Source organism: Mesoplodon mirus, assembly GCF_964341445.2.
Source record: "Mesoplodon mirus genome assembly, chromosome: 2".
Lineage (NCBI taxonomy): Eukaryota > Metazoa > Chordata > Mammalia > Artiodactyla > Ziphiidae > Mesoplodon > Mesoplodon mirus.
This window is the reverse complement of record NC_138977.1, coordinates 48,421,864-48,427,863: the sequence shown is the minus strand read 5'-3', so window position 1 is coordinate 48,427,863 and position 6,000 is coordinate 48,421,864.

The window sequence follows — 6,000 nt, the reverse complement described above, 5'->3', positions numbered from 1 at the left end:
TTAATAGTGTATTGTTTAGCCTCCATGTGTTTGTATTTTTTAGTTTTTTTTTTTTTTACTGTAATTGATATCTAATCTCATAGCGTTGTTGCTGGAAAAGATACTTGATACAATTTTAATTTTCTGAAATTTACCAAGGCTTGATTTGTGACCCAAGATATGATCTATCCTGGAGAATCTTCCATGCGCACTCAAAAAGAAAGTGTATTCTGTTGTTTATGTGTGGAATATCCTATAAATATCAACTAAGTCCACCTGTTTAATGTATCATTGGAAGCTTGTGTTTCCTTATTTATTTTCGTTTTGGATGATCTGTCCATTGGTGATATTGGGGTGTTAAAGTCCCCTAATATTATTGTGTTACTGTCAATTTCCCCTTCTATGGCTGTTAGCATTTTCCTTATGTATTGAGGTGCTCCTATGTTGTGTGCATAAATATTCACCGTTGTTGTATCTTCTTCTTGGATTGATCCTTTGATCATTATGTAGTGTCCTTCTTTGGGTCTTGTAATAGTCTTTGTTTTAAAGTCTATTTTGTCTGATATGAAAATTGCTACTCCAGCTTTCTTCTGATTCCCATTTGCATGGAATATCTTTACCTATCCCCTCACTTTCAGTCTACATGTGTCCCTAAGTCTGAAGTGGGTCTCTTTTAGACAGCATCTATACGGGTCTTGCTTTTGTATCTATTCAGCCAGTCTATGTCCTTTTGTTGGAGCATTTAATCCACTTATATTTAAGGTAATTATTGATATGTATACTCCTATTACCATTTTCTTAATTTTTTTTTTTGTTATTGTAGGTCTTTTCCTTCTCTTGTGTTTCCTGCCTAGAGAAGTTTCTTTAGCATTTGTTGTAAAGCTGGTTTGGTGGTGCTGAATTCTCTTAGCTTTTGCTTGTTTGTGAAGTTTTTAGTTTCTCTTTTGAATCTGAATGAGTTCCTTGCTGGGTAGAGTAATCTTGGTTGTAGGTTTTTCCCTTTCATCACTTTAAATATGTCCTGCCACTCCCTTCTGTCCTGCCGAAGTTCTGCTGAGAAATCAGCTGTGTGGGTTCAGAAGGTGAGGGATTATGCTTAATATTCACATATTTCACAGCTTGGGAACGAAAATCATCCCAACCTAGGGTGCATTGTTGCTCAATTTTTTACTGTCATTGTGAGTACATGATTCAAAGTTTGAAGGAAGATGTGGGTAGCGAGAAGTTTGCAGACTCAGTCACTGCAAAAGATAAACACAAGCTACCAATAGTGGGATCGAGTTAACCTGAGTTCAGGAAGCTAGGTAAAAATGTTATTGCTAAACAGAAATGTTTCAAGTCTCCCATGAAATATTTTTGGCATGACCTCCTTTTTCAATAAATGCTCTCCAAAATTGGTTACTGTTTGAGAAATGTTGATCATTTTCTCCTTCAATGATGGCAGTCAAACAGTATGGTGCATACTAATGTGACTCTATTTTGAAAACATTTCAGAAGCATCAGTGTATGATGTATGAAAATTCTCTCCAGGTTCATTAATTGTATTCTTAACAATTGCTCAAAATTCAAGGTGCTAATGATGATTGCTTATTAAAATACATCTACTCTGGAAATTAATACAGGTAATATTTACTAGATAGATTCTAATCTTTCTTTTTTACACTTCCTTTGAAATAATTTATTTATTTCCCTAAAGATGCTCAAATTATCCCAAGCCAAGAGACGAGATGTCAAAATAACACACCAGTAAACTAAAGACTAGCTGACCTACTAGGGTAGTTCAAATAATTAACAATTTAGACTAGACATAGGTACAGATTACTGTAAACTTTCCTTGTAATGCTTGGTTATCCTTTAGAATAGCATATTCAAGCTTGGTTATATAAGAGCTCATATATGTTAAAGATACTATGATTTAAAATGAGCACACACATCAGATATGTGAATTCTTTTCTGAAATATACAAAATGTTACAGTTTTTTAAAGGAGAAAGATGACAAAAGCAAACTATATCATGGTGTGGTTATAGCTATACTTTGGGAAACTTCAACTTTTTGTGACTGATTGGATTTAGTAACTTAAAATATATGATATTTACTTCTCCTGACAGCTCCATCAAATGATAGCAACCCTGTTGAGGTTCCATGTGTAAACTCATCACAAGGACAACTGCAGAAAGGAATGATGAAGATGAGGCTAACCCCTTAGTTTAGTAGATGAAGTATCATGGCCAAAAGAGATGGAGTGGCTTTCCCAGGGTCACAGAGCAGACAAGCAGCTGAGCAAGAGCTCATAAACAAACCTCCTGATATCCTAGCCAGTGTAAACTGCCTGGAAAGTGCAGAGAAGGAGAAATTGTGTAAAAGCATTTAATGTGCTTAATTATCAGCCTTTGATATGTCAGGATAGACTTCATTATCTGAAGTTCGTCTGGTCTGGTGAGCATGCAACAGGATTTTAATAGCTGAGTCCTATAAATGTATTATTGTGAAAGAATCACCCAAATCTCTGAGTGAAAGGGAAATGATTTGTTTAGGTCAGTCCATTAGATGAAACCCCAAATACAAGTCAGAAGTCGTGACATATAGATTAGTTCTGGTGCCACAAATAATGTAGTCCCTTCTAATGTTTAGAGGTTTTGTCCCACTTTGTAGGTAGAAATCCCTTGCCCGTGAAAAAACATGGCCAAATATTTCTGACTCCCTGAATTGTAGCTGCATTTTAGGCTCTGGATGCACAATAAATGAAAAATAGAAAATATTATCTGCAATGTAGAATTTGGACTAGATGAACACTTATAGCTCTCAAATCCTAGGTTTGACTCTGGCCCATTGCTATCTCTTGTGTACAATGGGATTACATGAGGTAAATTTATCCATTCTGCTAAGATCAGCAAATGGGAGAAAAAGCATTCCACATTAATGATTATTTATTAGTGTTCTCAGTATTCCAGAATCCAAATACCATAGAACTTTAAAATAGCCTGAAAACAGAGAGGTTTAGATAAGCCTTTCTCAAATAATTATTGTAATAGTGAGAAACTTGGACACACAAGGCACACATCATCACCTTCATGGTTTCTTCATTATGCAGGTGTTGTAGATTGTGCAGTTTCTTTATTATGATGCTTCACTGTTCTGTCAGATGTGCATCAGGGGTGAATGCAAGAGACTTGTAGATTCTTAGTGTTGGAAGAGCATTGTAGCTCATGGTATGGGGTTAAGAAGGCAGGCTCTGGAATTTGATATCAGTTTGACTCTTACTCTGCTACTCAGTCCCTGTGGGACCTTGGAGAAGCTGCATATCCTCTTCTGCCTCAGAGACCCCATCCGCAAATTGATATCAGTAGTAGTACTGACCTCTTAGGGGTGTTGTAAGATTAAAGGACTTACTGCTTGGAAAGCCCAGAAGAAAGCTCCTGTCACATAGAAAATGCACAGTTCAGTAATCTTTGCTCTAACTGCCTAAGATTTTCATTTAGTAGATGAGGAAAGTGAAATCTATCAGGATCAAGTGATTTTCTTTATATTTCAGAGAATAGAGCTTTACCTGCTATAGATTTAAATACATGCAATTAATCCCAATGGTTTCTACCCTGTGTAATGTCATCTGGTAATGACTGCTCATTTTGGACTTTGAAAATCACTTTTTTTTAGAAAAAAAGTGAGTTCAATCTGATTCATGTGATCCATTATATGATTACTTCAAGTCTGGCCTTATAAGTCATTGGAATTTGTAATTGTCTGTGTGTTAGGAGAAATAGGAATGTCCTACGACAAAAATAATTTCCCTTCACCCAACTGACTGATGCTTGCAATTCTCTTTGGTTTAAGGATCTGTTCCTTGTTCAAACACACATTTTTTCTAATATGGAGAACACTTCAAGTTTTATTAATCACTTTTGTTATATTGTAAAAAGCAAATTAAAAGGGAGGTTTTGAAAAGGGGGAAAGAAGATGAAACAAAGATCCTGGGCCCTTGAAGTAGAGCATAGTATTGGGGTGGCTTGGGAACTTTGAGAGCAGACTTCTCCAGAATTTTACTTATAATCAACTCTCCACTTGAATATTCCTGAAATAGCATTTGTCCTGGAATTAATGAGTCTTACTCTGTTTGCAGTGCACTAAGCCACATGCTGGGCACAGTGGAAGAGGTAGACACAGTCTCTGTTCTCACAGAGTCACAATCTAATAGGAGACAGAAAACAAACACACATAAGTAACTACAAAAATTGTTAAGCACAGTAGAACATAAGGGTGTGAGTAGGAGTCAGAGGGAAACTGCAGTACACCAGCACTTCTCACTCCCGTGAACAGAGTAGCTCTAATGACACAGGAGAGCACAGAGGGAGCCTAGGGATTGGGGTCCAGATGTGGGAGCCTGATGACCCATACGAGTGAGAAATTCCTTTGAAAGCATTTGTTTTAACTTAAAGATGCAAGCAAAATTTCCTACTTAGCAATTTTCCCCTTGATTATTTTAATACATTATAAAAGTAATATTTTAATTTACACCCATTGAAATTGATGCTCCAGGGAGATGCCCACTTTGATCTGTGGCTTCTTGTACAATCTTGTACAATGCTGTGTAACTTTGAGGACCAGGATGCTCCAATCTGGTGCTCGGTGGTATGAAAGCATGAGGCCTAACACTGACAACATTTCCTGTGTTCCTGTCACCATTTGTCTTCTCCAGTTTCCTGTATAGTCCATCAAAAACTCTTGAGTCATGGCCAGGAGGGAAGCAAGTGTTAGAATGGCCTATGCTTTCTCTTCCACACACTAATTACAACCTGCTGGACATCCTAACACCATTTGGATCAATAACTAGCAGAGGGAGGGGAGGATCAGGGAAAAATTAAACTCGTGAAGCAGATTCATGGTGGTCATAACCCTTCAGAGTTCTTAGCACTGTCAAGTGTGCCTATTGTGTGTCTAGCTCTCCTATTTGTAACCCAATATTTATAGGTTTGTCTTTTTCTGTGCTAAGCAGCATAAAAAAGAAGATGCTAGTATATGGTCATTTGGGAAATAAATAAAGCTAAATTGAAGCATAGTATGAGCATAATCTACTCCCCCCACTCCCCTCCTGCCTTTGGACATTAGTCAGAGTTTTTTATAATGATGATACTACATTTTCTTCTGTTTATACAGTAAGGGAAATATATTATAATCTGTTATAATTTTCAGGCTGAACTAATATTGTGTAGTACAAAATATTCAGTTTTGAGGTTGAATTTTCTGAATGTAACTTTTGTGTTTAAAATAATATTGATACCACTAATTTTTAGATTCAGTGTTTAGACTTTTTTATTAAAAATGTAGTGGAAAGCATTAATAAATTTTAATAAAAATTCATTTGTACCGAACACCATGCTTAGCATTTAAGGGCTTTCAATAAATATTAATCCAATGGATGAATGAAAGAAACACATTAATGAACAAAATTAATCACAGAATCCCTTTTAAGAACATAGTGAAAGATGGAGGAAAGCACTGCCATAATTATATGCTAGATAAATTCTCGACATTTTCTGTTACTTGTGTATTTTGTCAAATTAATATATAAGGTTGAATCATCAAAATCTTCAATTAAATTGCTTTGTCAGTTTATATTGAAAATCATTTTTAAATTTTAAATGAGTCAAATGAATCATTCTATCATTCTGTAATTTTTGTTAACTGTCATTACAAACATTTCATGTATGTGTGTGTCTCCATGTATAGCTTTTAGAGTCTCTGAATTCCAGCTCAGGGTTGAATAATGTTGGTGATAGTTTTTCTTTGGGCTGAGACCTAGGACTGTCCACTTTCTGCTGGAGTGAGAGACTAGAACTCCTGAGTTTTTATTTACTGGTTATTGAATTACTATATATGCCTAGTAAGAGGATAGAACTCAAGAAAGAGCCACCTGAATTGTTCAAAGCAAATCTTGTTCTCCTATTTTAGGAGGGAGGGGAAAAGGTCCTTTCATGCCCATCCTTTATATTGTTTATAGGTAGAAATTAGTTGAAATGTGTCT